Consider the following 22,592-nt stretch of genomic DNA (forward strand, 5'->3'; position numbering starts at 1 on the left):
CACAACATTCTGTGCAAATTGCTCGTAAGAGAAAGCAGGACCTAATATGCACTAAGAACTTCTGTTTAACATCAACCATACACACTTTTCATTATACAGAGTGTTTCAAAACAACACCGACAACGTTTGGGAGCTGATTCCTGACTCTGAGATAAGACAAAAAGTATAGACCAACCTGGGTGCAAAAAATGCTTCCTTTCGGAGTTACAGGCTACCGAAAACATGACCTTGAAAGGTCCATAGCTCCAAAATCATGGAACCTGCCGTAGTCGGGTCAAGACCACTTAGGAAGTAATATGTGCGCTATCCAAAAATACATATTTCAAAATCATAAGCCACCCGTGCAAGAATTTTTAGAGACTGAGTTTGGCCACGAGCATATAGGTCTAAATTGAAGTACCCAACAACTATCCCAATAAAAATTTGTTGCAGAAGAACTGCAGTATTCTGAAACATGTATATTTGGATAGGGCACATAGACTATTAGTTCCTAAGTGAAGTCTTGACCCGACTACGGTAAGTCCCATAGTTTTGGAGCTACGGGCCTTTTAAATGTCTTTTTTTTTTATGTTTTCGGCAGCCTATAACTCCGAAAGGGAGAATTTATGCACTTTTGTCTTATCTCGGTGTCAGGAATCACTTCCCAAACGTTGTCGGTATTGTTTTGAAACACCCTGTATGTACAGTAAATTTTTGTCATATCTTGATCAAATTGAAGTTTATTCCCGAACGAAAGCGATACTATCAACAAAAGTGGGTGTCCGCCTGTGCGCTTTCTACTTCTGAATTTTCTTACAAACAACGGAGTTCACCAACTTGTATTTGGCTGTATTTTGAAGAAAAAACATGTTATCTTTAACATACGGATATATATAATGTACTTAGGTCGAAATACTCGTCTTAATTTTGAAGCTATTAGAAGCACGAACAATATATTGTGCTAACAACAAGAGAATTAGCATATAGTTCTTTGTACTCTAAAACAATGAAATACACTTAGATAGTATCAGATAATACTCGCACTTCAGTTGATGTATCAGCTCAATCTGAAAACTTCAGTAAGTAAACATAAGTGAGGATATATATACAGTAAACTCTTGACTATCCGAGGCCTTCCTTTTCTTTTCTTTTCACAAAATGTTGTTAAAATACTTCAATCACAAATAAAGAGGTGTTTTAATACGAAAGAAAGCAAAATCAGCTGACCAATTCATGTATGCGTGTCAAAATACGGAAACCAACAAAATTGTAAATACAGAAAACTACTGTTTATAAAAGATATAATTCTACGTAGGCCCCGTACTGTAAGTAAATATTATTCAAAAGCATTTTCCTGTTCGTATCTGTCCTTTTTTCGGGCATTCTTGCAGATTATCCACGATTGCCTTGCAGTGGCGTAGCAGCTACCCCCGCAGTGCGGGGGGCCCCGAAGTCTTTCAATGAATAAAGATTTAAAAGAAGTAGAACCTAAACCTTACTTCTATAGGCTTTACAACTAGGGCCCCTTCTCTATACTTTGCGGGGGGGGGGCGCAAAAGTGTGCTACGCCACTGTTGCCTTGACACCCAATTGCGCGAATAATCAAGCATAGAAATAATATACATTCGGCATCAAAAGTATATATATGTAGGCCTATATAAAATTTCATAACAATATTCTTCACTTACTGTACCTTTGTTTACTCTAGGGGCAATTACTACCACCTTCAACTTAGTTTGAATAATACATATATTATAATCAATTATATGCTAATACAATAAATAATTGAAATATCCTGAAATTCTTATGTCGGTGAAGAACTTTGTTTGGGCTCTTCCCCCAAAGTGAAATATGCTGCTTTAATCCATCGACTTTATATGGTGAATTATTTTTGTATTTGATTTGATTTTGGGTTTAGTATCACTTCCAGCAGCGAGGCTATATGAGACATGTATCTACAGCTTAACGTGCAATCCGAACCACAAGAGCTGCAGTCGGGAATCGAACCTGGATCTTCCACGTCAAAGAGGCGTACGCTAACCGCTTAGCCATGAAGGAGTTCTGAGTTTTCTTTAAAATAAAGTGGAATTTTAACGATGACCGTTTACTGGCTACTTCTTCAAGTCTGATAAAATATCCGTTGCTTTTTCAAAATTAATTTGCATTATTTTAATATTACTTTTTGAGTAACTATTAAAATTGTATGCAAAAGAATTTTTAATTTTCAAGAAGTAAAAGACATTTAAATAAGTTTGAAAAAGAAATCAATTAAGATTGCAGTTTATTGCTAAGAAACCAAAATGGAGTTGGGAGGCTTTTTTGGGGGGGAGGGGTCACTTGTTTCGTCCCTGTCGTGTCGTTGTTTACGGCTTTAGGCAACGGATTAACATGTTCTATAAATTTTATGCCAGCCAGCTGATATCCTTGTCCTTTTTAAATGCACTTTTCGAGGTCCTTTCTTTCTTTAATAATGTTTTAATCTGTCTACATTACAAACAGTAATATATAATTAAGAAAATCACTGAGAAATACGCTTGTAATTCCCTACACTTAATATTCTATTTCAAACTTGTCTCACCATCATTTTACATACTTATTTTTATCTGAACATGAAGCTCGAAAAATGACTGTTTTAAAAGGAGTAATTAAAGGGGGATTTTGAATTAATAAAAACAAAATTAGCTCGTTCGTTTTAAATTACTGTGCTTTTATTATTCTGTTTACAAGGACAGAGTCATAACTTAAAGTGGAATTTTCCGCGTTTAATTTCCACGAAGGTCGAGGGCAATAATTGAAATTAATACGTATCAAGCAGAAAATTTGGATTTTCCTAATATACAACAAACTTCATGGATTCGTTTTACTCGTGCTGGAAACAATATAAAAATAGTGCAGTGTGCCCACCAGGTGCAGAGCAGTGCTTTAGGTTCTAGATTCTTGCTTTGTAATTGGGTTTGGATTTGAAGTTCAACGTCCCTTTCAGCGTCGTGCCTCTGTAAGACCTGAACCTACAGCGTAATGTCGGAACCGAGCCAACTGTATCGGGAATTGAATTCGTGTCTCCCGGCTCTGCAATCGGGAGATACCCTCGTTGCTTGTCTAATGGCTAGAGAGAAAGCCTTTGATGAGCAGGATTCCGTCTTCTATAGCCTCGAAGCTGAAAAGTGGCGCTAAATTCAAATAAAGAAACAGAAATAAGTCGGAGGTCCGGGATTCGAAGCCAGTGGTTGGCCATCCTGACTTGTTTGTACCCCAGATTTATTTTCAACTTCATTCCATCCCTTTATTATTAGTGTTAACTGCTCTAGTGTTAATAAGACTCACAATAGACCCATCGTTAGAGGGTGGCTAGCCGGGCTGAATCCCTGTGAGAACACTTTCAGTCCTATCTGTTGTTTGTTGGCATGGTGAACGTAGTGAACACATGTTACTACAGTGAAACCTCTGCATAACGGACACCAATGGGACATGAATTTTTGTCCGTTACTGAGAGGTGTCCGTTACAGAGAGGTTACAGGAATTTAATTTCTCACAACGGTAATTGTATGTAGTAATATACAGTAAATACATTATGTATGAGCGTAAATACGTAAAATTCAATATGAAAATACTCTTTAGTACTATTTAAATTACTGGGAGGGATGAAGGAGAAATTCATTTCTGTTAAATACTACTACTGCTGAGGGATGTGTTAATATATTCGTATACTGCAAAAGGTAATACGTGTATGGTAATTTTCTTAAGCACATATCATTACCCTGTAAAAAAAATATCCATTTATTCACTTGTTATCTATGAAATTGTCGAAAAGATGCAAGACCCAGAGGGAAAAAGACTAAATTTGTTAGGGCAGAGAAGATCTTTCGCATACAAGTCTTGGCCATACGACTGACCCTGCATGAGTGTTATTGCTTATTAAAGGTTTTCTAGGATTTCCACCAGAAAGCAGTCTATTGCGGGCAGAAAAAAGAGGAATTTTAAGTTCAGCTTGAAACTATTCTGTTTGATGGTTCGCCAGGTCTAGACTCATGATAGATACACTTGCGGCGAAAACACTTTTTTTCTATTATAATATATCACAGAAGCGAGAATAATTTCTGTCCGTTATGAAGAGGTTATTGAAACGGGTAAACGTCCCCTGAACGGGACGTGTTATCATCTGCATGATCTTCAAATACACTCTCAATATTTAGTCAGGTTTCTAGCCTCAGCAAGCCATTATCGTACTTCACATCTCTCAACAACTGGTGTTTCATGGTTGAATGAATTTTCTCTTTTTCCTGAAATCAGCATTGCAACCTTCTGTCTTAAGATAAAAAAGTTTAACAGAATAAGGAGATATCACTAATAAATTTGATTTCGAGAGTACACTAAGTAATACGAAGTACATCGCACATAATCTTATTATTAACTTCCTAGTAATGATAAGAGACAAGACTTGAAACTTAAGGCTTTTATAAGATTCAGGAGTAGTAGTTAACTCTTGCGAGTGACATCTTTCTAGACTATCTTCTCGAATGTGAATCAGTTTTATCAAAAACGACTCAGCTGATTCTGCTTATATTTCATAAATAAATATTTAAATCCAATAACCCAAGAATAATGTGTAAAACAAATTCTTATATAAAAATATGCAGGAAAGGTAATTTCCTGTTAGGGCTGTTTTTTTTTCTTGTGTGTGTGTGTGTCTAATACGGCATGCGATTTTATTGATACTTCCTTCAACTTGCAGAAATATAACTGTTTGGGATTGCAATACATCAAGTTTACGTGAGGTAAAAGGAGTAAATTCTACCCGATGTTGCACGTTTGAACATGCTCATACAAAATAATTTTCCAGTGAAACCTACCGAATAAATTATTCGATTTTATTAAAATATGTTTACAGTTATCTTCTTTATCGCATTCAAACAATCCTCACTTGCTGCGATTGAAAATAGTAGGGTAAACGGGAACAAATACCCCAGACTTTGGGATTTCCATATTTTAAATAATATAATAAGAAAATAATTTTCTGTAAAGACATTCGCCAAAATTGCTAGATTTTGTCATAATAAAGAGTATAGTTTGTTTATAGCTTAACAAACATCCCAATGCATGTAGTTAAAATAGATCAAGGCCCCTTATTCTCCCGATATTCTGAAAGTTATTTCCGCGATAACTTTCGTGAAAAGTATTCGCTTTTGAACAATGTAGTATATATCAGTGGCGGCTGGTACTATATGTTGCATGGTTGTGCAACCGGATATTTTTTTAAATACTAAAAATATTTTTAAGTGTTAAAGTAGTGTATCAGTAAAAAATAAACCTTTGCTCTTGAGCGCAAAACAGTATTGATGCATTTCTGAAAAAAGTCAATTAAAAAACGAAAAGAAAGAGAGAGATTTACCTTTCCAGTGGCAGCGAACGTTGCCACTGGAAGCAGTAACATTGAGCATATGGCAGCGAGCTCCTATCTCTTAACATGGGGAAGTGGATTTATTCTTGCAACGCTCCTATCTTCCCGTATTGGTCCCTTACGGTTGCATTTTTTCCGCAACTGGTCAGCTTCTGTAATAGTTACGAATTCCTCCGCTTAGCAGCGCTTGACTCAGTTGATAGGGTGAGGAAGATACAGACGCGTGGAAGAAAGAAGTTATTCACAAAACATAAACTCGCAAAGAACAAATATAAGTCTGGTGGTAGCAGGGACGGATCCAGGCTGAAAGTTTGGGGGGCGGTCGTTCGAAGTCAATAGATTTTTATTTAACATTTATAATACAAAGGTGAAAATTCTTGGGATAAGATTTTTTAAAAAAAAAATCCTATTCTGGGGGGGAAGGGGGTTCAATCGAGTCTCCAAGAAGAAAATGTCTTACTACGGGTCTAATTCCTAGCTCTGTGTCCTTCGTGCACATGATTCCGTGTTCGATTTCCGGCGGAGAGCATAAATTAATATAAAATCATTCACTTCCAATACTCATCTGTCTTCTTTAGCCTAATTTGCTGGAATGTTAAACTATTTTTTTTTTTTTTTAATTTTCAAAGGAAAACATCTTAGATTTCATGCTTCTTTACAGACAAAAAAAATACGTGGTTCCTGAAAATGGACTTTTTGTTCCGTATATTTATACAAAGAAATGCTAACAAAATGCGTATTGTCGGAGGAGAGAGGTGTTTCTGGACCCCAAAGAAAATAAAGCGGAAAATATTTGCGGTAGCGATGCTTTCTATTCAGAGAAACTTGGCGAGCAGCATTTCAGATTTCAATAAAGTCATAGAAAAATTTGAAGTCCGAAAGATCGAAGAAAGACCTTCCATTCTAAAATAATGCATAGTTTATATAATTAAATAATTTTGTTTAACTGCGTGCATGCAATTTTCTTGCTTTTTTTCTTCTTTTCGGATTAACGCCTTCATTCATGGCTTACAGCACATACTATATATTCGATTTATCTCATGTCCAATAACATGAGTGTAGAGGTTTTGTATATAAATAGTGTATAAACGTACATTGATAGTGGTTGTTTGAAAAAAAGGAAATAGCTTATATATTAAATTAATATTCGAGAAATAATTTAATCAATAATATACAATTAGAGCTTAAAAGACTTTCCTCTTCATATTTCATGAATATTTCTTGGATAGGACTCAAGAATGCTGGGGGAGGGGAACACTTGCGCGTACCTACATACCTTTGATATTGCAACATTGCAACCGGTGCTTGTACAGACTACGAGCCGCTACTGGTATATATATTGCTTGCGATTTAAATTAGTGAAGAATGAGGATAATCCTAGGTAGGTCATTCCGCTGGCACTTCAAAGTCTCTTCAATGGTAACTTTCGTAAAGAAAGAAAAAAATGAAATATATGAATTGTGGTATATTATTTCTGATGCCTCAAATTTGCCACAATTTCCTTGAGTTTAAAATCAATCAATAATGAAGACGTTATTCTTTTGAACATGACTTTAAAATACATTTTGTGATGATAAATTATATTTTTAAAAAAAGTCAAAACATCGGAATCACAAATAATAATACAAAATCATATTCGATATTACGGCACTAACGGGGAGGGGGGGGATCGAGCTGGGTGAGCCTCCCTCTCTATACCACTGCCTCAAAGCATAATCATGGAACATTAAACTAAAAACAATAAGACCAATTCAGAAGGAAATCGGCGATGCTAATAATAATAATAATAATAATAATAATAATAATAATAATAATAGTAGTAGTAGTAGTATGAAAAATATTTCCTACTGTTTGCTAGATTAATATTCGAGTGTAATTTAACATTTTAAAACAGTCTTTTTTTTAGGGGGGGGGGATTTCCAGGTGTTGGCGCCTTAAATTTGGATGTTTTTTCAAGAGATTATTCAGTGTGTTAGCACATCCTAGGCAAAATACTGCTGGTTAGAATATCCACATGAATTTATAACATGCGATATTGACATTTATAAAATGTCACGATAAATTATATGCTGTCTACTAGTAGGTTGTACTAAGTAGGCTACAACCTCGAGGCGCAATGTCAACTGCCCATCACACTTTATCCAGGCTTAGGACTGGCAGTGTAATGGTAGTGTATAAATTATTAGCACTACATTGACGTACTTAAAAGTTAAAAATTGCAGGGGAAATATAGGTCCCTTTGTCATCATTCATTCAGTTTAACGTCCCACATTATGCCGCCTAGGCCAAAGGAGACGGAGTGATTCCTTAAAATAACATTTTATGTTTTCGAAATCCACTTAAAGGTACATCAAATGAGCACTTAAGAACGTTATAGTAAGATGGAGAATATGAATTAATTACCTTTGTGCATACCCATACGAAAAGTTTTGGCTACATCTATAGATGGAAAGCGCTCCCAGCTGGTCTATGACTAGCACGCGCCCTTTAGGTGGACGAGGCCCCGGTTCCGATTCCCGGTAGATTATTGAATGATAGTGGTTCGGATTCGACATTAAACTGTACGTCCAAGTCTCATATAGCCGCGCTGCGGAAAAAGGAAAAAAAGACTTGAAAGATGGCTTGAAAATTTTAAACTCAAGGAAATTGTGGCAAATTTGAGGCATCCGAAATAACATACTACAATGCACATATTCCATTTTTTATTTTATTTTATTTTTATTTATTTTATTTTATTTTATTTTTATCTTTACGAAAGTTACCATTGAAGAGACTTTTAAGTGCCAGCGGAATGACCTTCCTAGGATTATCCCCATTGTTCACTAATTTAAATCGCAAGCAATATATATACTACATTGTTCAAAAGCGAATACTTTTCACGAAAGTTATCGCGGAAATAACTTTCAGAATATCGGGAGAATAAGGGGGCCTTGATCTATTTTAACTACATGCATTGGGATGCTTGTTAAGCTATAAACAAACTATACTCTTTATTATGACAAAATCTAGCAATTTTGGCGAACGTCTTTACAGAAAATTATTTTCTTATTGTATTATTTAAAATATGGAAATCCCAAAGTCTGGGGTATTTGTTCCCGTTTACCCTACTATTTTCAATCGCAGCAAGTGAGGATTGTTTGAATGCGATAAAGAAGATAACTGTAAACATATTTTAATAAAATCGAATAATTTATTCGGTAGGTTTCACTGGAAAATTATTTTGTATGAGCATGTTCAAACGTGCAACATCGGGTAGAATTTACTCCTTTTACCTCACGTAAACTTGATGTATTGCAATCCCAAACAGTTATATTTCTGCAAGTTGAAGAAAGTATCAATAAAATCGCATGCCGTATTAGACACACACACACACAAGAAAAAAAAACAGCCCTAACAGGAAATTACCTTTCCTGCATATTTTTATATAAGAATTTGTTTTACACATTATTCTTGGGTTATTGGATTTAAATATTTATTTATGAAATATAAGCAGAATCAGCTGAGTCGTTTTTGATAAAACTGATTCACATTCGAGAAAATAGTCTAGAAAGATGTCACTCGCAAGAGTTAACTACTACTCCTGAATCTTATAAAAGCCTTAAGTTTCAAGTCTTGTCTCTTATCATTACTAGGAAGTTAATAATAAGATTATGTGCGATGTACTTCGTATTACTTAGTGTACTCTCGAAATCAAATTTATTAGTGATATCTCCTTATTCTGTTAAACTTTTTTTATCTTAAGACAGAAGGTTGCAATGCTGATTTCAGGAAAAAGAGAAAATTCATTCAACCATGAAACACCAGTTGTTGAGAGATGTGAAGTACGATAATGGCTTGCTGAGGCTAGAAACCTGACTAAATATTGAGAGTGTATTTGAAGATCATGCAGATGATAACACGTCCCGTTCAGGGGACGTTTACCCGTTTTAAAACATCTGGGGGGCATGGTGGCTCAGTGGCATAACGTTGTGTCCGTGGATTTTCTCGGGTGCTCCCACTTTTTCATTCCACCGATTCTTCGATCATAATTCCCTTCCCTTAGTCACCCCTCTCACTTAGCCTAAAGATCATAATTTATGAACGTTAAATTGAAAGATTTCATTCTGCAGTCTGTTCAGGAAAGCTACAGTGATTAGCTCCGCTATTTCTGTGGTCAAAGGTTTCTAGGCTATATAATGGCTTAATACTTTTGTTTTTGCTGCGTAATCAGTTAATTAGTGTTCTATTTATAGTGTCAGTCAATAAATAATTTTCAACAAGTAGTTCACAAGAAATGTGCATTGTTGGCTTTTATTAGCTGCGTTAGCATCGTGTCGTTGAGAGCCTGAAAAGATCGAAGTAGTAGAGTTTCTTCAACACCGACGTTGTACGATACTGTCCACTTACATGATAGGACATACATGAGCTCTTTGATGCTCAGGACGAGATCCCAGGTATGAATACCGGTAACAGAGGCTTGAAATTAGAACGCATTGCAGGGTTTCGGATTCCACCTTGAACTAGGTCCACGTCTCATATAGTGTCGGTGCTGAAAAGAAAGCTAAACTCCTAAGCCAACCAACCAGAACATATGATCACTTGTAAGAAATCGAACTTCAATCTTCCTCGCTGAGAGCACGTATGTTGACCACAGAGCCACGAGAAAGCAAGTTCCTGTTTTATATAGCTTTGATACTGAAAATTAGCTTAGAAACTGCAACCAGGAGTTGAAAGCATGCTGGTTCAGTTATAGGGCGTTTACTTCCGTTGCGAGGTGCTCTTGGTTAGATCCTAGACCATGTGGGTTTTCTTGGAGTTCTGTTGTTTCTTTCCTCACTGCTTAGTCACGCTAATATAGTCTGTTTTCGCCTAAAAAGCTTAATAGTGAGGCGTTAAGAGGCCTCATCCCGGCGAAATTAAATTACCGCTAATTTTACAGTAATTATGTCACACCTTCAAATAGATAAAAGATAATCGAAATGTAAAACAAGAGCGCCCTAGAGAACATCATTTTACATGCGATACCGTTATCACGACTCTTTTATCTGCTTTCGATTTCGAGCAATTTTTTGAAAATCGGCATTTATTTTCGCGTTTCTAAACGGCTGATAACGGAAAACCACTGGGTGACTTGTAATAATGGTACCTCGCGCATAATAATACTGTCTAGGGCGCTCTGGTTCCACATGTTAATTATCTTTTATCTATTTGAAGATATCACATAATTACTGTAAAATTAGCGGTATTTTAATTCGCCGGGATGAGGCCTCTTAAAGTAGAAATTTCATTTGATTTGCCCAACCAGGGTTGTCTGTGTTTCGGTTGCCCATGCCCTAGTTATAGGTAGCGCTGCCCATAAGATCAGACGAGGTAAACGGTTTTGTATTCTGGTCTCGCAGGCTTTGTAGAAGTCTCGTCTCGATTATTGAAAAGCTTTTCTAATGGCGAAATTTTTTGTCTTCGTATGTTCAAGATTTGGAGAGAAAACTAAATGCGTGGAATTTCGTAAGAGATCATAATAGCAAATTATGGATGCGTTAAAATATATGTAAAATTAATACTTTCGACAAACTGGAAACTTTCAAATATCTAGAACGAACATTAACAGACAAAAACTATATTCACGATGAAATTAAATGTCGACTAAAACCATGGAATGTTGTTATTCAGTTGAAAATCTTTTGTCGTCGCGGATTGTGTCGAAGAATTTGAAGCTTAAAATATACAGGGAGTCTCAAAAGTCCCCTGACGTACGGTAACTTTGTCATTATCAGAGTTACGACAAAATTTAAGAGGGGAATCCGTCTCCAAGTATGTTTTCAATCTAAAGTGAAGGATTTTTTTCTTTTAAATCGGACCAACCGTTTGGGCTGTACACTCTTCATGTGTCCATTATTAAATGAAAATGCAACGTTGCTATTTACCTGGATCCACAAGATAAAGTAAATGGGGACTGGTCATCGAGACGTTAGTGTAAAAGACAGTAACTTCATTCACTTATGTTGTGGGTCCATGTAAATGGCAACGTTGCATTTTCATTTAACATTGCGTGCATAAAGGGTGTACAGCCCAAACGGCTCGTACGATTTAAAAAAAAAAAAAAAATCCTTCCCTTTAGATTGAAAACATTATATTTGGAGACAGGTCCTTCTTACATTTTATTCTAACTGATAATAACAGAGTTATCCTATGTCAGGTAACTTGAAACATCCTGTATAAAACGATAATCATGCTTGTTGTTCTGCATGGCTACGAAACATGGTCGCTTACTCTGAGGAAAGAATGTAGGCTGAAAATATTCGAGAACAGAATCCTAAGACGAATATTCGGATCCAGGAGAAACGGGTATGAAGAATGGCAGAAACTTCATAACGAGGAACGAATAATTTATACCATTTACCAAACAGTGTTAGGGTCCTCAATTCTATAAGGCTCAGGTGGCAGCTAGAATGAAAGAAAATAGGAATGCTTTTGAAGTTTTGACTCGATATCCGATCGGAAAACAACAATCAGGATGGCCTACGCGTAGGTGGAAGAACAATATTAAAATGGATCGCACAGAAATAGGAATACAAAGCAGAAACTGGATCCAGTTGGCTAGGGACAGAAGTCAATGAACAGCTTTCGTGAATGGCACTGAACATTAGGGTTCCATATGTCATTTTTGAATTAGTTAGTTATCAGTATCCGTTAGCGTCCACAAAGAGCGTGATATAACAATATTTAAACCGTATTTGTTTTTGGAGTGTGTCGTCTAATGACTTCTGTATCTTTAAATGTTGATAAATACTCGTACATAGTTATTACACTATGAATTATGGTAACACTAAAACAGTGTTTGAGGTCTAAGACTTGCGTAAATTAGTGTTGCTCACGAGACTCATGAAATTTCTCGTTTCGTCACAAATGGAAAATGTACTCTCGTCTTATATTGTAGGGAGTTGGGCACGATGGCTCATTGATAGAGCGCTTACCTCTGGTGTGTAGTTTCTGGTTCGATCCCCGGCCAAGTGAGTTTGTGGTGGACAGCATCGTGTCCGTGAGTCTATACATTAGGGATGGCCAAAATTTTCTGGAATCCGGAATTTTCCATCCCTAGTTTACATAAGGTATTTCGATTTCGTTCCACATTCTCATTCCACCCAGTTCTTCCATCATTATTTATCGTATCTCTTAACCTAAAGACCATAAGCGTGGGATATTAAACTGAAAGATTTCATTTCATTTCGTTTCCAAGACGAGACGCAGTGTCGGATCTAGAAGGTAAAAACTGGGGGGGGGGGGAGCCAGTACCCAGACTGTAATAGGTATATATAAACTTTCAAAAATATATAAATGATAGCTTAAATTATTTTGTCACTGAAAAAACTGGAGGCCTAGGCCCCCTGGCCTAGATCCGCCACTGGAGCCGAGATATTTCTCGTGCTGTAGGAAGACTAGTTACGGTCAAGGGCGCCGATCATGGAGGTTTGAGGGGGCCCGGCCCTCACAAAGCTCATATGGACCCCCTCATTGTATTTGTAAATTTACAATATTTGACATAATTTGAATGCAATCAGTCTTAAAATCCTCATATATGCTTTCTGCATCAGAATTCTCCCTCCCCCCCCCCAATTCTCAGAGAAATCGGCACCCTTGGTTACGGTTATTTTTGGACTCTGTTATGAAAAGTTTCAACTGGTGTTTTGATATTTTAATATTGAACACCCAATACTAATAATGTCAAGGGCATACAGATAGAAACAATATACAGTATATCACTATTTTTGATACACATTAAGGCCAATTAAACAAAGACTTTAAATACCAGACAGCCTACAAGTCTTCACTGTTGATGTTATATTCCCTTTTTGAATGTCACACTTCCAACTGTTTGTTAGATCCCAGTTCTGAGCGTTATCCTTCCTAGAAAGAAGCCATATGCTTCAAATGACATTGCTTGTTTCCTGTGTTTGAAGTTGACATCAAATTATCAGGGCTTAAATGAAGATAAATCCTTGTGACCTCCTCGAGGCGTTATGCCTATGCTACGCTATATTAACTGTGTTTGGGTTTCGCCTTTCAATCGTGTAATGAGCACTGTAAATGGATGATAACATCACAAGGGAATTCCCTGTCCTCGTTTGTCTCCCTCCCCCCTGCATAGCAGTTAGAATCTTCACTTTCACTATTTGCCCTTATTTGAAACAAGTGAGCAAACTCCGCGACATCTTGTGGTGACAAATCGAAATCTCGATATACACATTCACACACTATAATAAATCAATCTCTTGCATTGAAAAGAAACAAAAGAGATATAAATTGCAAATTAGACCTACCAGTTAATTGGTCTTAGAATGTCAAGGTTAATTATTAAAAAACTGGAAATATTAGACAACAAATTAAGTATTGTATTAATTCTATAGTTGTGAGGCCATCGAGTGAGTTCTAACAAGTAAGACGCACTCTAGAACAGGAAATTTTTGCTACTCATCTATAGTTATAAGAAAGTGTTTTCTTTTTCTTCTTGTTCTTCTTCTTCTTCTTCTTCTTCTTCTTCTTCTTCTTCTTATTATTATTATTATTATTATTATTATTATTATTATTATTATTATTATTATTATTATTATAATAATAATAATAATAATAATAATAATAATAATAATAATGGTAGATAAGTTCCAAACGAAATATTTGATTCGATAAAAATTCGTGCAGGCTACCTTTAGTTAACGGTGTTGAGTAGATACCTGCATATTTATTATTTTATTCCTTGATTTGTACTGGAAACAACGTTGCCAGGTCTACAGATCTCTTTCCAAACAATGCGGAAAAAAGGAAGTTTTGGTGTATCTTATTATTTCCTAAATATGTATTTTATTGTATATAACAAACGGCAATATGAACTTAAACTGTCCGATTGATAAAAGCATCGATTATTAAGTATTCTATGTTACTGAGATTTGTGATTCCTCTGTATGCTTTAAGAATAAATTATTTCATTTTCTCTGTTTCGGCATTATCTGCTAAATAGGCTTACTGTGTTGAATATACTGTATGTATAGCAGATACTTCAGATAAATACAAATAATCATAACCCATCTGATTATCCTGATATTTTATTTTTAAAAAATATACGAATTTTTACAGATATTTTACGGTAGCTCTACAGACATTTTGACTTTACGATCTGGTACCGCTGGCTACAAATTATTTTTCTGTTTCTGTTTTTCTGTATGTTGAAATAAACCATAATTTTAAAGATGTGACCTACCTACCTTCTTTTTTTAAATCCACGTAGACCCCTAAATGTCGCTTGGTTTTTCAGAATAAATTTGCATGATACGTAAAGTTAGTATTATTTAAATTAATTTATTAAATATATTGAAAAAGAAAACATTAACCTTCACAGAGTAAATAGAATTAAAGAAATAATGAGAAAAATCAAACATTAAGTTTTTGTTTTTAGATCATTCAAAAAACAGAAAAATAATTCACTATACAAATTAATGATTTGAAAAGGAGGAGGATGCAGTATAAATCCAACGCTCTTATGCAGAACTACCAGATGTTGATTTTTTTTAAAGTTTAACGTCCTACGTTTAGGCCCTTTGATCTAAGGAAGACATTGAATAAGACAAGTAAATAGTCATGGTAAAGTTGGTGGAATGGAAATGTGGCAGGAAACCGGAGTGCCCCGAGGAAACCCATGGACACAATGTTGTCCACCTCAAACTTACTTGGTCAGGAATCGAACCAGGGACCCCATGCATGAAAGGTAAGCACTGTACTACTGAGCCACCGTGTCCTCATTACCTCATGTTGAAAACCCACTCACCCCTCAAAGTGAAGTCCTGACATTACTTCGGTTGATGGTGGCTCAGTGGTAGAGCGCCTACCTCTGGGGCGTGGGGTCCCTGGTTCAATTACCGGCCAAGTGCGTTTGTGGTGGACAACATCGTGTCCGTGAGTTTTCTCGGGACACACTCGTTTCCTCCGAAATTCTCATTCCACTAATTCTTTCATGGAAAAAAATGAAATGAAATTTTTAAGTTTTACTTCCCATGGTTATGCCGGTTAGGCTAAAGGAGACGGTGATGATGAGAGATGAGTGAAATGGTGGAATGAATAAAGTGGGAGGAAACAGGAGAACGCCGAGAAAACCCACGAGCACGGTGTTAGTCCAGCACAAAGTCCACACGGCACGAGCTGGGATCGAACCAGGGACCCCAAGCACCGGAAGTGAACGCTCTACCACTGATCCACCGCGCCCCCTAATTCTTCCATGATCATTCACTAAAGGGCATAATTGTGGGACGTGAAACTAAAAGATTTTATCTCACTGTCTGAGATGACTTCGCTGCTAATATATGCACCCAAGTTCCTAATCCATAATATTAATAACAGACAAATGATACTAATGAAGTAATTTAAATATCAAGCAGGTCACAAACTTTATTAACCTTAATCGAAATATAAATATAAATATAAATAGATAATAGAGTGAAACAGAGACGTTGTTTGGACACTTAGAATATTTACTATTCGTAAATCACGACGACCTTGGTACTTCAGAGAATTACTTCACCTGTACAACTCTTTTTTCTTTCTTTCTTTCTTGCTTTCCCCCAAATATACAAATACTATATGTTCCTTGGCACTAAATCAGAGTTTGTTTTTTAGGTGTGAGACTGTTTGTGTAGAGGTAAAGTCGAAGAATTTCTTTTTCTTATGCAATCAGGAAAAATACACAGAGATCTAGTTTAATCTTAAGACTGTCAAGGTTGTTGCATTGCTTAGTCCTTGATAAGGTGGGATTTCTCAAGTCTCGCTGCAGTAGATCAACTTGCTTCATATACAACAAATTGCATCTGACAAATCAAAGAGCAGGGCGGTTCAACGATATAACGCATACTGAATATATATACACTATGTGATCAAAAGTATCCGGACACCCCCAAAAACATGTTTTTCATATTAGGTGCATTCTGCTGCCACCTACTGCCAGGTACTCATTACCAGCGACTTCAGTAGTCATTAGACATCGTGAGAAAGCAGAGTGGAGCGCTCCGCGGAACTCACGGACTTCGAACGTGGTCAGGTGATTGAGTGTCACTTGTGTCAGAAGTCTGTACGCGAGATTTCCACACTCCTAAACACCCCTAGGTCCACTGTGTCTGATGTGATAGTGTAGTGAAAACGTGAAGGGACGCGTACAGCACAAAAGCGTGCAGGCCGACCTCGTCTGTTGACTGACAGAGACCGCCGACAGTTGAAGAGGGTCGTAAAGTGTAATAGGCAGACATCTATCCAGACCATCACACACGAATTCCAAACTGCATCAGGATCCACTCCAAGTACTATGAGAGTTAGACGTGAGGTGAGAAAACTTGGATTTCATGGTCGAGCGGGTGCTTATAAGCCACACATCATGCAGGTAAATGCCAAACGACGCCTCGCTTGGTGTAAGGAGCGTAAACATTGGACGATTGAACAGCGGGAAAACGTTGTGTGGAGTGACGAATCACGGTACACAATGTGGCGATCCGATGGGAGGGTGTGGCTATGGCGAATGTCCGGTGAACGTCATCTGTCAGCGTGTGTAGTGCCAACAGCAAAATTCGGAGGTGGTGGTGTTATAGTGTGGTCGTGTTCTTCTTGGTGGGAGCTTGCACCCCTTGTTGTTTTGTGTGGCACTCTCACAGTGCTGGCCTACATTGATGTTTTAAGCACCTTCTTGCTTCCCACTGTTGAGGAGCAATTCGGGGATGGCGATTGCATCTTTCAACACGATCGAGCACCTGTTCATACTGCACGGCCTGTGGCGGAGTGGTTACACGGCCATTAACATCCCTGTAATGGACTGGCCTGCACAGAGTCCTGACTTGAATCCTATAGAACAACTTTGAGATGTTTTGGAACTCCGACTTCGTGCCAGGCCTGACCGACCTACATCGATACCTCTCCTCAGTTCAGCACTCCGTGAAGAATGGGGTGCCATTCCCAAGAAACCTTCCAGCACCTGATTGAAAGTATGCCTGCGAGAGTGGAAGCTGTCATCAAGGCTAAGGGTGGGCCAACACCATATTGAATTCCAGCAGTACCAATGGAGGGCGCCACAAACTTGTAAGTCATTTTCAGCGAGGTGTCCGGATACTTTTGATCACATAGTGTATATAGTTAGAGAACCAAGAAATACTTAGAGAACTTTGAAATGTGGTGTTGGAGGAAGATAGAGATGATAAAATGGACAGAGATTGACAAATGAAGATGTTTTGAAACGGATAGGAGGGAAAAGAACGCTTTTAGCCTGCATCCTTCGTAGAAAGGCTAATTGGATTTGACACATCTTGCGAAAAAATTGTCTTCTTCTCAGCACTATACAAGGAAAGATGGAAGGAAAGCGAGGAATAGGAGGAAGAACAACATAACTGTACAGTGATTTCAAAAATAGAAGAAAATGTTGAGTTAAAAGAGGAAGCTGAAGATCGAGAAATGTGGAAGAAACACTTCCAAGCCCAAACCTAAAGAAACAAAAAATAAACTATTTTTTATTGTTTCAGGACCTGCCAAAAGAAATAATAATAATAATAATAATAATAATAATATACGGTGACTCAGTGGTAGAGTGCTTACCTCAGGTGCGTGGGTTCCCTGTTCGATCCCCGGCCAAGTATGTTTCTGATGGACTGCATCGTGTTCTTTGATTTTCTCGTGGTAATTGTTTCCTCCCGCTTTCTCGTTCCTCCAATACTTCCGTCGTCACTCATTTGCCTTATTTACCGTGTCCCTTAGCCTAAAGGCTATAATTGTGGAACGTTCGGTCGGACATCTCTGGCTAGTTAGATGCATTAGTGACTACGCCAACCTCGACGCTTGTGTTATCATGGTAATAACACACACAATTCTTACTCATTTACGACATGGACGGAATTATGCGGACTCCCTTCTACACTTAACGTTTTCCTAATATAATATCTATTATAGAGCCACACACAAAATAAACAAAAAATCTGTGCGCCAGACCCCCAGGGTATGGATTCGATGTAGTTTGTTACACAGAATCCAATTTTCGAAACCTCAGAATGATTGATTGTGTCAATTTTGTTTTATGAGCGAAAAATGTGTGTTCTCTTTATCGCTCAAGGTTTTCGTACATAACATAAAATTGTCACGATCAATCGTCCTGGGGTTTGGCAATGTGGGTTCTCGGTAACAAAACACATCGGATCTATACCCTGAAGACCGCTGAACAGAGCTCTTTTCTTTTCTTTTCTTTTTTATTTTTATTTATTTATTTATTTATTTTAATTTTTTTTAATTTTTTATTTTATTTTATTTTTTTAATTTTTTTTTTCATAGCTCTGTTACGTGTATCTTCCCTATCCAAAATCGCTACAGCTTTTTGCCCAAGAAAAGGAACTGACCTAGTCGATCGTCCTGGGGTTTTGAAATTTGGATTTTGTGTAACAAAATACTTCGAATCAATACCCTGGTATCCACTACACAGAACTTTTTTTTTCATGGCTGTGTTATCTATAAAAGTATGTATTAGTGTCTGGGATCTAAGGGAAGATGTAAGAATGGGTATATATTATATTTTTGGAAACAGTCGAGGGTATACTTACCAAACATTCTAGGAATACATCATTAGTTAATATCAAGGGGAGGGACGCACCCACGACGGGGGTTCACAGGGTCCGGGTTCCTTTCAAAACTTCTTAACTCAACACGCATTTCTAAACTTTTTCAATAAAACTTTACTGATTTAACAGGGAAATGATTAATGTAGCATGAGAATTTCATCTTACAGTTCATCTGTACTCTTTCTTTCATAAAAACAATCTAGTTATATTTTTTTCCTGAAAATATAGTGGAAGTATTTTACAATTATTTATCCTCTTTTCTGGCCCAGAATAATACCCCTTCAATACTACATAGATGTAATGGCTTGTAGTATTGAAGCCTCACTCCCAACATTTTTTTTTTTTTTTTTTTTTTTTTTTTTTTGTGCACGCCTGGTCAAGGACAGTGGTGGAACTCAAGGCTTCGGGGTCTCCCCGCAGACAGTGTGGAGTGGGGCCCCTTCTCTATGTCCCACTTTAAGGTTTGAGGCCCCCGCAATGCGGGGGCCACGGGGCCCTTATTTACGCCCCTGCAAGGGAAAGCAAAAATTGTAAGGAAGACATTGTTCCCGTCGCGTCTTCATATCTTCATGGTTTAATAATAATAATAATAATTTTGGCGTTGCAACTGTATGGTATCAGATATCGCAGACATAAGATACATTTTAGAAACCATGGATCTGTTATATTAGTGGTTGGTAGCAATAAAAACTAAATTAATCTCGAACATAATCTACCATGGCTATATCCTTTACGTTAAAGGAGACGGATCATCAGTGGCGTCATTTGGGACTTCAGGGGGGGCAATTGCCCTTCTGCGTTTGGGATTTATATATATATTTTAATCAATAGGATAATTATATATCAATGAAATTTCATTTGCATCCGATGGGTTTTCCTCCTCACTCCCCTAAGAGTTCCCTCGTGACTCATATGGATATCGTAGGTACACTCATGTCCAAAATTATTGTCGCATGTCTATAAATATGTTGCTGTAGGAATATAATTTGATAACGAATTCGGTCGGTATTTCTCATAATGTTAGTATGTGTATAATCGGCAAAGACATGTGTGTGGTAAATTTCATGTCAAAAGAGCAGTAAATAAGAACAATAAAACGAAAATAAAACTTTTTTCTTCATTTAGAAACATTTTGTTTTACTCATTCTAATTTTTGTATTTATAAGTATTTTCCTATGAAATTTACCATAAGTATACATTTCCCGATTATACACATAGTATCAGTATTAAAATGCCCTGCAAAATCATTATCAAATTATATTCTTACAAGAAGACAGTTATAGATATGCGACAATCATTTTGGACATGAGTGTACCTACACAAGGATTCCATCCCAGCAGAAGCTCATGTGGTTCGGATTTCACGTTAGGCTAGATCCACGTCTCTCATAGCCCTGCTGCTGAAAGGGACACTAAATTTAAGTGCAATCCAATTCTTCTCCGCTTCAAAGCAAAATCTGAAATAATGGTGGTGCAGATGATGGAGGAAAGTAAATGACTATGAGAGAAATAGCGGAATGAAAATTCGGGAAAACCCCAGGAAAATACACGAATTCGATGTTGATCACCACAAACTCATATGATCTGAAATTGAACCAGGGATCCGTCGCACCAGAGGTGAGAACTGTACCCGTAAGCCACCGTGTACCCATTAGCAAATGATAGAAATAATACAAACAAAATATCGTATGTTCAAGAGCTCTGTTGTTTTTAGTTACTGATCCTGACTACTTCTTCCAACTTAAGGTTCTTCACTACAGTGAAATTAAACTACCGCTAATTTTAGAGTTTTTCTGTAATATCTTCAAAACAAATAAAAATATTCGAAAAGCAGAAACGTAGTGAACTAGACAATACGATTTTGCATGTGGTACCGTTAACACAATTCATGTATCTGCTTTCGATTTGCAGCTCTAGATAGATTTAGCATTTTTTGCGGGTTCTGTAAATAGCGGCATACCAAAACCAGACCGTTGAATTGTGGTAAAGGTATCACATGCAAAATCGTATTGTCTAGTTCACTACGTTTCTGCTTTTCGAATATTTTTATTTGTTTTGAAGATATTACAGAAAAACTCTAAAATAAGCGGTAGTTTAATTTCACAGTAGTGAAGACCCTTAAGGACGCAGTGAGACCCGACGGAGTGTTTGACAGCGTCTCCCTTCACACACGTCAAGATACATATCCATGGAAAACATTTCCTTGTTAGGCCAGATGGTCCATTAGATGCAGAAAGCCAACAGCCAATATAACAAGCCAATGATTCGCGTTCAACAGAAATTGTCCCGAGTGCGCAGTTACGAGTCAACATTTAAGATGATATTGCAGTTTGTTTATACACAGTTTGTTTGAAAAAGTTTCGCTCAGCATCGATAACAGTGGCTTTGGAATAAACTGCAAATCATGATTAAAAGATAACAATATAATAATAAATTATGTTCATTAAAGTAATCATACCTAGAAGTTCAGTTTCATCCGATAAAGGTGAATAGTTATAGAATGTTTACTGCCATCTAGCGGCGCGATGTGTAACTTCTAGCATTCTACAATTATACAGTGTTGTTTTAGTAGCAGAAGGTGAGATATGTATTGCTACCGTTGAATTCTTCGTTCCCTGTTAGGATGTTAGCGGATTGACGTCATTAACCTGGCCTCTTTCCATTACCTGAACATCTTTGTCTTCTTGGCTTAGCCCTTTCACCGTATTCCAATTAATATCATGTTCTGTTGTCCTTAAGTGTGTGTAAAGGGCATTTCTATCTCTGTTTAACCTTATGTTGTCCTTATGCTGTTTCATTCTTATTATTTATTTATTTATTTATTTACTCCATCTAGCCAATACATGGTACTTATTTATTTGCCATCAACATAACATGCATAAGCCCAATTATAGTGTTGGTGTATTACATAATACATTTACAATAGTTTTCTTAAACATAGAGTTCATATTGTAGATGTCAATTCCTTTGTGTTTGATACATATTTTGTTATAAGTAAAACACATTCTCCAAATTGGCGATTTCAATAATACGTTGGTCCTTGCTTTTTTGAGTTATTAGCACGAGTGTTAAGTATCGGGGCATGAGAATTGAATTTTCTCCTTTAATTTCTTTCCTGTTTGTGTAACATACTGCATATTACACTCACTGCACTGGATTCTGTAGATTGCTCCGTTTTTGTCCATTATTGCTACCTCTTCTTTTTCTCTTTTATTCTTTCTATCCCTTAGTACCTCCTTTCCTGTACGCCGAGATACCTCCCATTTTCTTCCACACTTTTTATTATTTCTGTATCTTTCCCCGTACTTGCTACCACCCACCGCATTATCTTTCATTGTTTTTCTTTTGTTTATCTCCTTCCAGTGTTCCTACTTATCTTTCATTTCCTCTTCCTTTGGTCCTACCTCTCCTTTTGTGTTGTAGTTTCCTCTTATCATACCCATTTCCCTCTGCTTATGGAAAACTTCTATATCTTCTTCCGATCTTTCTTTCGCACTGTTTGCCTGCCTAATCCTCTTTCATGTTGCTAATGAAATTTCTTCTCGTCGAGCGGCCCATGTCTTTTCTACCAAGACAATAATTTCCCGACGCGCAACTTTTCTGATACCATTT

General features: G+C 37.0%; 1 protein-coding gene across 2 annotated transcripts in view; it reads left to right on the top strand.

Annotated features, from left to right (window-relative positions):
• The window catches only part of LOC145670459 (vascular endothelial growth factor receptor 1-like), a 246,967-nt gene that overhangs the window by 1,258 nt on the left and 223,117 nt on the right, over positions 1-22,592 (top strand). The window lies entirely within an intron of this gene.

Source organism: Thermobia domestica, chromosome 14, assembly GCF_964235325.1.
Source record: "Thermobia domestica chromosome 14, izTheDome1.hap1.1, whole genome shotgun sequence".
Taxonomy (NCBI): Eukaryota; Metazoa; Arthropoda; class Insecta; order Zygentoma; family Lepismatidae; genus Thermobia; species Thermobia domestica.